Source organism: Poecile atricapillus, chromosome Z, assembly GCF_030490865.1.
Source record: "Poecile atricapillus isolate bPoeAtr1 chromosome Z, bPoeAtr1.hap1, whole genome shotgun sequence".
NCBI classification, from domain to species: Eukaryota; Metazoa; Chordata; class Aves; order Passeriformes; family Paridae; genus Poecile; species Poecile atricapillus.
This window is the reverse complement of record NC_081289.1, coordinates 146,569,646-146,580,592: the sequence shown is the minus strand read 5'-3', so window position 1 is coordinate 146,580,592 and position 10,947 is coordinate 146,569,646. Positions and strand designations below refer to the sequence as shown.

General features: G+C 50.3%; 1 long non-coding RNA gene across 1 annotated transcript; it reads right to left on the bottom strand.

The window, feature by feature from the left end:
• Nucleotides 1-2,103: 2,103 nt before the first annotated feature.
• On the bottom strand, nt 2,104-7,139 carry LOC131572739 (uncharacterized). The gene is made up of 5 exons (XR_009276041.1): nt 6,952-7,139; nt 6,830-6,873; nt 4,958-5,002; nt 3,629-3,746; nt 2,104-2,487 (listed from the first exon to the last, which is right to left on the bottom strand). It is a non-coding gene; the product is annotated as an uncharacterized LOC131572739 (long non-coding RNA).
• Between the last annotated feature and the right edge of the window lie 3,808 nt (nt 7,140-10,947).

The following is a 10,947-nucleotide window of genomic DNA, read 5'->3' as shown; positions in this document are numbered from 1 at the left end:
AAAAACTATAAGTCTGGTGCAGCAGTAGAAGGTTTCGTGCTCCTGGGGAGTAAATGGTATCTATTTATAATCAAGATTTATTTTGTTTATTTACTCCCCAGGAGCATGAAAGGTTCGACTGCTGCTTTTTTTAAACTTTAAAGCTAGAAAGCAAAACACAAAGTTAGAAGAGAAAGGAGTTTGAGTTGATCATTTCTTTTCACTCAAACTTTAAAGTTGGAGTGAAAAGAAAGGATGAACTCAAACTTGAGAGAAAAGAAAGGTTCTTTTCTCTGTAACTCAGAGTTAGAGGGAAAGGAAATAGAGAACAAAAAGAAATAAAGTCTAAGTCTAAGGCTGAGTTACAGAGAAAAGGGAGAGAGACTTAGAGTGGAAAGAAAGAGTGGGACAGTGCAAAGAAACACAGAGGGAAAGGAAACAAAGTTAGAAGGAATACAAAGGTAGAAGGAAAACAAAGAGAGGGAGAGTGGAACAAAATAAAAACTCTATTTCCTTTCCCTCTGAGTGAGAGAGAAAAGAAACAGAGTTGAAGTGGAAAGAAAAAGAAGAGAGGGATGGGGGAAAAGAAACCAACTCTCTTTCTTTTCCATCTAACTCGGAGGTAGAGAGAAACAAAGCAGAGACAATTCCTGTTCACTGTAACTCTGAGTTACAGTGCAAAGAAATCAACTCCGTTTGCTTTCTGTCTAACTCAGAGCTAGAGGGAAAGAAAACAAAGTTGGACGGAAAAGAAAACAGCTCTACTTCTTTTCTGTCTAACTCAGAGGTAGAGAGAAAGGAAACGGAGGCAATTCCTGGTCACTGTAACTGAGTTACAGTGGAAAGGCATCGACTCCGTTTGCTGTCTGTCTAACTCGGAGCAAGAGGGAAAAGAAACAGAGGAAGGGTGGAGACAAACCGACTCTATTTCTTTTCTGTCTAACTCAGAGGTGGAGAGAAAGGAAACAGAGACGATGCCTGGTCCCTGTAACTCAGAGTTAGAGGGGAAAGGAATCGACTCCATTTGCTGTCTGTCCAACTCGGAGCTAGAGGGAAAAGAAACAGAGTTGGAGAGAAAAGAGACAGAGGGAGAGTGGAGAGAAACCAACTCTATTTCTTTTCTGTCTAACTCAGAGGTAGAGAGAAAGGAAACAGAGACGATTCCTGTTCACTGGAACTGAGTTACAGTGGAAAAGAATCGACTCCATTTGCTGTCTGTCTAACTCGGAGCTAGAAGGAAAGGAAACAGAGTTGGAGGGAAAATAAAGGGTTGGAGTCAGAGAGCAAAGAAACAGAAAAATAGAGGAAGTGACAGACAGAAATAAGGTTAGAAAGAGACAGAAAAGCAAGAAATAGAATGAAAATAATGACTACACCACACCAAAGACACAGGGGTTGGGGAGGAGGGGGTGGGGGGGATCATCTTTATTGGGGGTGAGGCAACTTTATTGAATGAATTTATTTACAGTACAGAAAAACACATAGAAACTGGATACAAATGCATTACAATACAATACAATTGCTGTACACGCTGAAAAACTCCTAATTCAGATACAGAGCAATACAGAGAAACACAGCAGCAAATACAGAACAATACAAGCCAAATACATATTAACGTAATATAACCATTTCTGAAAAGGACAATACATGCTGTTTCATTATTACTGCTCCCCCAAACCACAAGTAGCACGCAGAAAACACAATACTCATTCGCCACAGAAGCCAGCTTCTGCTCACACACACGCTCACCTTCGCTCTCCTCTCGACCGCCCCGTTATAACCCTGCCATCGGCGGTCCTCAGGAACGTGGTTCCCAGGAGCCTCGAAATCAGCCTGCCTGACGAAAACCCTGGTCCGGGGCCGGTCCGTGCCCAAACTTAGGCGATGACTGGCGCCTCGCAGACCGGCCGGGACCGAGGAAAAAAAACCCCAGCTGGGAGGGAAAAAAAAAAAAAAACCCCAGCTGGGGATTTTTTATTCTAAATTTAAAAGTGAATTTAAAGTCCTGAAAAGCAATACACACAAGGTTAGAACCCGACAACACACACCCCTCCTACCCCACGGGAACTCGGTTCCCGGGGGCCTCGAAATAACCCTGCCTGACGAAAACCCCGGTCCGGGGCCGGTCCGTGCCCAAACTTAGGCGATGACTGTCGCCTCGCAGACCGGCCGGGACCGAGGAAAAAAAACCCCAGCTGGGAGGGAAAAAAAAAAAACCCCCCCAGCTGGGGATTTTTTATTCTAAATTTAAAAGTTAATTTAAAGTCCTGAAAAGCAAAAGCAATACACACAAGGTTAGAACCGCACAACACACACACACACAAGCACACCCAGACCCACCGACTCTCACAGACAGACACGCTCTGACACACAGCAGGAGACTCTAACTCACACAGTGACCACAACCCTTATTTGAAACACTGTGCTGAACAAAATGCCCCGAGACATCTTCTCGCTGCTGCTTCTCAACATCAAATGGTAGATCCTCAGAAAATAGGCATCAGAGACCTGCAAGACAACACAAGGTGGTCAGTGAGGGATTGTATGACAGCTATGACTCAGCCCCCCTCTAGGCCCACACATTTTATACACAAAAACCTCATAGAAAAGAGGAACTATAACCTTTTATACCTGTTCTACCTAACTCTAACTATGGGCCAGGGCAGGGCAGCTCCAAACCAATGCACTTTACAGAGGCGAGCACAGCACAAGGCACTTTACAGAGGCGAGCACAGCACAAGGCACTTTACAGAGGCGAGCACAGCACAAGGCACTTTACAGAGGCGAGCACAGCACAAGGCACTTTACAGAGGCGAGCACAGCACAAGGCACTTTACAGAGGCGAGCACAGCACAAGGCACTTTACAGAGGCGAGCACAGCACAAGGCACTTTACAGAGGCGAGCACAGCACAAGGCACTTTACAGAGGCGAGCACAGCACAAGGCACTTTACAGAGGCGAGCACAGCACAAGGCACTTTACAGAGGCGAGCACAGCACAAGGCACTTTACAGAGGCGAGCACAGCACAAGGCACTTTACAGAGGCGAGCACAGCACAAGGCACTTTACAGAGGCGAGCACAGCACAAGGCACTTTACAGAGGCGAGCACAGCACAAGGCACTTTACAGAGGCGAGCACAGCACAAGGCACTTTACAGAGGCGAGCACAGCACAAGGCACTTTACAGAGGCGAGCACAGCACAAGGCACTTTACAGAGGCGAGCACAGCACAAGGCACTTTACAGAGGCGAGCACAGCACAAGGCACTTTACAGAGGCGAGCACAGCACAAGGCACTTTACAGAGGCGAGCACAGCACAAGGCACTTTACAGAGGCGAGCGCAGGCGATGTCTGCCGGGTGAACGTGGCAATAGCCGCGGGGACGCGAAGGCCGGTTCCTCGGACGAAAAAATCCACGACGACATCGAGAGGCTGAGACGGCCGACGACGTGAAACGCGAGAGCGTGAGAGGATGGATTGGAACTGCCCTGCCCGGCAAAAGCTCTGGGGAGCTCGAAAAGAAACCCTCTCCCTTGGCTTCAGGGGGGCCCACCCCACTACAGCCCTGTCCTGTACCTTAACTTCAAATTGGCTCCACTGATTATAAATGCTTTTTCACCTGATCCCAACTTCCACCTGTGACCCTTACCTTTTGTAACGTAATAGGACAAGACCCATCCTCGATAGGATGTGTACATCAAGACGTCCCCCGCGCCGGCTTCGGTGCGGCCGATCGCAAACTTGGGCTCTGCCTCTCTGCACGGAACCTCGGACGAAACAGAAAATATGACTGGCACCGTCCGCAAGGTGGAATTCCTGATGCGGTTCCTTTATTCCATCTTGGACTACAAACGCTTGTCAGCCAACCAGGGACTTAAACAGAAGAAAAACCACTCAGTCCGACCTCTCGTACTCAAAGATCCCCTGTAAAGTTCTGAAGACAGAGCCCTCAAACGAGTGTGGGGTGCATTGCATCTAGGCGTGTGCAGTTTTTAAAAAATTCGAATCGCCTCCCTTGCTTTCTAGACACTGCTCACCGGCGTGGCAGGCTAGGGGCGGCTGAGGCGAAACGTCTTTCCCCCGATACCGAGTGCACGACAAATCTGCAACCCCTTCTGTCTCTCAGAATCCTGTCCGTGACACCGATTCTTGTCGGGATCCACGAGGTGGGATTTGTGATGTGGTTCTTTCATTCTATCTTAGAGAACTAAACATTATCAGCAAACAAGTACTTTAAACAGAAAAATCAGTCAGTCCCACCTCTCGTACTCAAATATCCCTTGTAAAATTCTGAAGACAGAGCCCTCAAATGAGTGTGGGGTGCTTTGCGCCGAGGCATGTGCAGTTTTTGAGAAATTCAAATCGCCTCCCTTGCTTTCTAGGCACTGCTCATCGGCATGGCAGGCTAGGGGCGGCTAAGGCGAAACGTCTTTGCCCGAGACTGAGTGCACAACAAATCTGCAACCCCTTCTGTCTCTCAGAATCCTGTCCGTGACACCGATTCGTGTCCGGATCCAAAAGGTGGGATTTGTGATGTGGTTCTTTCATTCTATCTGAGAGAACTAAACATGATCAGCAAACAAGTACTTTAAACAGAAAAATCAGTCAGTCCAAACTCTGGTACTCAAATATCCCTTGTAAAATTCTGAAGACAGAGCCCTCAAATGAGTGTGGGGTGCTTTGCATCGAGGCGTGTGCAGTTCTTAAGAAATTCGAATCACCTCCCTTGCTTTCTAGACACTGCTCACCGGCGTGGCAGGCTAGGGGCGGCTGAGGCGAAACGTCTTTGCCCGAGACTGAATGCACAACAAATCTGCGACCCCTTCTGTCTCTCAGAATCCTGTCCGTGACACCGATTCGTGTCAGGATCCACAAGGTGGGATTCGTGATGTGGTTCTTTCATTCTATCTGAGAGAACTAAACATTATCAGCAAACCAGGTACTTAAACACCAAAACACACTTAGAGCTTGCACCCACCTGTCCTCTGGCATCCTGGGCTGGGATATCTTGCAAGTAGACCACCTAAAATGAAAAAACAAGGGATTAAAGTTATAGCAGAAACTGAGACCCCAGCAAGAAGAACTGCTTCTCTTCACCAACCGAGGCTCACCTTCACAATGCTTCACCTTCGCTGCTGCTATCCGGCTTTACTTCCTGAAAAAAAAAGACAAAGACTAGAGCTGTAACACAGTGACTGGCTCCAGCCCTGCTGCAAAGAAGAACCGTGACCGACCTTCTCAGGGGGATCGCCTCATCTGGGATACTGCGCTCTGCCGGGAGGTCGATCCATCCACATCTGAAAGAAAGTTAGGAAAAAAGTCAAAGTGCTGCAGGGTAACTTCACAGCTCCAGACACCTTCTGCCAACATAAGAATACCACCTAGACTCCAACTACAGCCCCTATTACGAATCCCCAATTACAAGTGCCCAGGACTTGTCCTAGAACACCTAAAACCGGGCCGGGCGGCAGGGCAGAGCAGTTCCGGACCGAATACCCCCAGACACCCGTGACAAATGAGACGAGAGACGAGGGGACACGACAGGGAGAGAAAACTCTCTGAGACGACAAAGTCCTCACGAGGACCGAGGGAATGCTGAACGAGATGACCAAGGGGGGACCTAAGGCGAGCCCGCCGGGTTGGGATGACCCCGGAGGAAAAAGATGCCGACGGGACGACTTATTCCAAGAACCGCGGAGATGGATGCCTGAGAATCCTGTGGCTGGAAGCCTCTGCCTGCCTTTGAATCGGCACAAGTCCTTATCCACTGTAAAGAAATATGACTGCACACAGCTGTCAACACAGCTGAGAACAAGACCTAAAAAGACATCCGATCGGATGCTTCTGAAAAGAGATGCGATTCTGACGCGTGTCCGAGCTCCCAAATCGAAGCTTCGCCGGTGTCGGCACCGGGCCGAGGAACGCAAAGATGGGAGATGAGCGGAGGGACGCCAGGTTTCTCCTAAGCTCCTGGGAGGGCTAAGGCAAGAGACATATTACGCGAGATGCGCGGAAGACACGGAAGGCACGAGAGACAAGTGACGACACACCCTGGGACTGCTCTGCCCTGCCCGCCTCAGCATCGCGAGCCAAAGTGAGGCTTTCCCCCAATGGGGCCTAGGGGGTCATTTCTAGAGTCTCCCCATCCCCAAAGCTCACTCAAAAACCCAAACCGATCTGAGTCCCGACCCGCCGCCCTGCTTTGATCCCCTCTGCGGGCTCCGCTTATCTCTCGGATGGCTGAAGACGTGAGTCACGGCGAGAGGCCGGTCAGGGGCCAAACGAAGCCACCTCGCCGTCTGGGAAGGTCTTCTCTCACCAGGCTGTCGTCTCCGACAAGTATCATCACCTACGACAAAGAAAACCAAATATAAGTGCAGAATCTTAGTGGCATATTCACCAAAACCCAACTATGCTCCTACTCACCGTCTCTTAGGAACGCCCGGGTCCTCGGGCCGCACGCTTCGGCCACGCTCCGAGGGGGACGCCATCGTCGCGGGGCACGCCTAGAATAAACGGAGAGGAGGCGATGCGGCGTCGCTAAAAGTTGAGCACGCCGTCGCCGCTCCTCCCGACGCCCCCGACTCGCCGCGACTCCTCGGCCGTGGCTAAAGGCTACCCGGACTGCACCTTCACGTGGACGAGGTCGAGGCTTCGTCACAGACTCCGGTAACATTTGCTGGGGCTCACCGGAGAAGCAAACCGGGTCTCTTGGCATGTCAGTGAGGGGGCCTCAGCACAACATCAGGAGGCAGCCTAAAACACACAAACAAGCAGGAATGCTGGAAGTTGCACCAGAAACTGAGACCCCAGCAAGAACAACTGCTTCTCTTCACCAACCGAGGCTCACCTTCTACCTGCTTCGCCTTCGCTGCTGCTATCCGGCTTTACTTCCTAAAAATAAAGACAAAGAGCAGAGCTGTAACACAGTGACCGGTTCCAGCCCCGCTGCAAAGAAAAACCGTGACCGACCTTCTCGGGGGGATCGCCTCATCTGGGACGGGGCGCTCTGCCGGGAGGTCGATCCATCCGCATCTGAAAGAAAGTTAGGAAAAAAGTCAAAGTGCTGCAGGGTAACTTCACAGCTCCAGACACCTTCTGCCAACATAAGAATACTACCTAGACTCCAACTACAGCCCGTATTACGAATCTCCACTACAAGTGCCCGGGACTTGTCCTTGAACACCTGCAACGGGGCCGGGCGGCAGGGCAGAGCAGTTCCGGACCGAATACCCCCAGACACCCGTGACACGTGAGACGAGGGGACATGACGGGGAGAGAAAACTCTCTGAGACGAGAAAGTCCTCACGAGGATTGAGAGAATGCTGAACGAGATGACCGAGGGGGGACCGAAGGCGAGCCCGCCGGGCTCGGATGACCCCGGAGGAAAAAGATGCTAACGGAACGACTTATTCCGAGAACCGCGGAGACGGATGCCTGAGAATCCTGTGGCTGGAAGCCTCTGCCTGCCTTTGAATCGGCACAAGTCCTTATCCACTGTAAAGAAAGATGACTGCACACAGCTGTCAACACAGCTGAGAACAAGACCTAAAAAGACATCCGATCGGATGCTTCGGAACAGAAATGCGATTCTGACGCCTGTCTGACCTCCCGAATCGAAACTTCGCCGGCGTCGGCCCCGGGCCGAGGAACGAAAGATGGGAGATGACCGGAAGGACCTGGGGTTTCTCATAAGCTCCTGGGAGGACTAAGGCAAGAGACACGTTACACGAGATGAACGGAAGACACAGAAAGCACGACAGACAAGTGACGACACACTTTGGGACTGCTCTGCCTTGCCCGCCTCAGCATTGTTAGCCAAAGTGAGCCTTTCCCTCACGGTGGCCCCAGAGGCCAGTTCTCAAACCTCCCCCTCCCCATAGCTGACTCGAAACCCTAACCGGTGTGAATCCTAACCCACTACCCTGCTTTCGACTTATCTCTCCAAAGCGAATCCATCGGAGAGACCGATCTGCTGCTAAGGAAAGCTGCCGCAGCGGTTCCCTTTTGTGTCACGATGAATCTGCTGAGAGAATCTGAAGTATCACACTTGACGTGACCTAGAACTTCAGGAAACTGCAATCCTCCTAAAAAAACCCAAACAGAAGAATCATTATAAAAGCATCTTATCACCCCTGAACTCCCAACCCAAAATCATGAACTTAAATACTCCCTGTGTTCAATAATGTTTTCTTCAAGGTGTTTTCAAAACCTCTGCTGCTTCAAATGCCCAAAAGATACCTGCTAAAAACAGGCTGGAGTAAATTGAAAGAGCCTCTTCGCTGAAATGAGAGACAAGCTCTTTAGCCCAGCTGATTCCCTTGGAGGGAATAATGCCCTTTAGCACAGCCTGGGGTTAATATACCCCTAATTGAGCCCGCCTCTTTTTCCCACAATGCCTGGGAAAAGGGAGGCGGCAAATCCCACCGGGTATAAAAGCCCTCAGAGGGACCTTAGCTGTTTGGCTCCTCTGAGTTAAAATTGAGGTAAGGAGCTCTGCGTAGAAGAAAACTCTTTGGGAAAAGACAGTGTTTTCTTTTTTTACTGCAATTACTCAGAGCAATGGAGCAAAGGAAAAAAAAAAGGTAAGAAGCAAAACTTTGTGTTTCAGCAGTGTTGCCGGCTAAGTTGGATAATTTATGGACTTGCATAATTATGTATTAGTGATTACTAAGTAGCACTCCCCCTGTGATTAATTAGGGTGGAGAAGAATAGTATAGATATGAATGGTGTCTCATAGGGACCTCTAATTAGGGCTCTCTACATTATAAATGAAAATAAGAAAAAGAATAGACTCCCAGTTGGCATTACCGTTACATACCTGCTGGACTCGCTCCTGTTGGAAATATTTAGTGCCGGGGCGTGGGTAGAGGTACCCTGAAATGCAGCTTTAAACCCTTGAAATGCTGTGTCCTAGTTTAGGGCAAACTAGGGAGGAAAACTCCAAATGGGGGTTTCCCCAGGGAAATGACCCCTCCCTACCAACTGGTCCAGGAAAGGAAAAAAAAAATTCCTTGGGAAGAAGTGGAAAAAGCTGTTTATTTAACAGAAATTGAATAATATGAAATAATAAAACCTCTCACTGTTCGATGGGATGGCAAGTCTAGGAAGAAAAGTCCTTTTCACGTGGTGTAGCTCGCCTCGCTCGGGTTCTTATCGGTCCTTCCGGCGCTGAAAAGTGCCGAGGCCCAGGCCCCGGTGGGCCAAAGGCGTGAGCTCCCGGGCTTTGGCCGGGTGTTCGGTCCGGAGCAGGTTTGCACAGATCCAAGGAAACAAAAAAAGGAAAAAAAAACAAAGGTCCAGGGAACTCCTCTGCCTCAGCTAGCTAAAACCAACTAAAAGCCAGAGAGAAGCTCTGTCCCACTGCCTGTCTGTGCTGCAGACACCACGGTCCAGGAGCGGGATGTGTGGGAGTGATGTTTGTTCCTTAATGCAAACGGCGTGCTTCTTCTTCCCCCCGCTCTCGTTTTCAGAGCCAGTCTTAAAGGTGCAGAATTTAATATTTAACATAAACCAGACGATTGGGGATACCGGTATCATAAAGTCACCCCAGGACATGCTGGAAAAGGCAACGCTAACAATGAGCAAATGGGGCAGCTACCTCCACTTAAACAGATACAGTGGTAAATAAATGGCTTCTCCCCTTTAATTTAAACCCGTCAAATATTGGGAAAAAGAGTGGTTTTCCTCACTTTAAATCTCTCTGGTGATTGAAAAGGGGGCATTTTTTGGTTAATTCAGATCCATAAAAAAGCATCATCCCTGCTTTCCCTTTCCACTTAAAGTGGAAAAAAATAGAAAATGGGCATTCTCTATCAATTAATATCTCTAACAGCACAGAAAAGGCAGAGTTACCTCCAATTGAGGCTATCAAAATTGCAGGGGAAGTGGATTTCTCTTCAATTCAAACACAGGCGATTGGGGAAAAGGAAGCTTTTTCCTTCAGCTTAAACACCTTTTTTCCTGATAACCCATCCCTTCTTTGGGGCTGTGGAGATGGAGTGGCGAGGTAGAAGAGGAAAGCTGAAAACGGCCGCCCCCCCCCCCCCCCCGCCGGGAATGTGCGTGCTGCCCCGCCCGCTCGGGTGACCCTGCTCGGCAGGACGGGCTTTTCTCTCGGCTTTATCTTAAAGTGACGCTCCCCGCCCGGGTGAAACCGCCTGATCCCCCGGTCCCTGATGGGTGCCGTGACCCTCGTTCCCGGAGGAACTCCCGGTATACCCCCGCTGGCCCCTCCGGCGGCTCCTTGCGCGAGCCTTGCCCGGGTAACCCTCTCAAAACTGCCTCTGCAAGGAGCTGCTCCCTTCTCGTCCTCACTGGTCACGCCTGAGGCTGCAGCACCTTGGAGTGGGGGGGGGGGGTTGGGGGTGAGGCGCAGAAACATCCTGCCGGTCGTTCCCTCCCTTACGTGTCCCGCTGTCCGTCCCCGAAACGCCGGGGTGCTGGGCTTTCATTTCCGCGATAGAGAACCGGTCTCCTCCTCCGGGTGCCGTGGCCGAAATTGGGATTCTGCCGCATAAATCCCCTGCATGCTGGGTTTGTGATTACGGAGGAAATTCCTCAAGGGGTCCTAGGCGATTACCGGTTACTGACTTCCGCTTCCCTTGAGCGGCCGCGGGTTTGCCCGGCTCGTTTAGGGCTAATCCTGGCCGAACCCGAGCGCCCCCGTCGCTGCTCTGCCCTGAATTTCAGTGAAATATCGATATAGTTTATAAATGCTCCCTTTGCTCGCCGCTCGGTCTTTCCCCGCGCAGCCGCGGGGACCGGGCTCGCTCTGCGCTTTGATCCCGGCCCCGGCGGTCCCGCCCGGATGCTGCGGGTCACGGACGCGAGCTGAGGACCGCTACAAATGTTGGGTTTTAAAGTAAAATTTCTATTACGCCCAGCTAAATGATCAAAATAACTACGTGTATTGATGATCACCAGGGAAAGCTTTTCAGGGAAGAAAATAGCCGTTTTGGTAGCGCA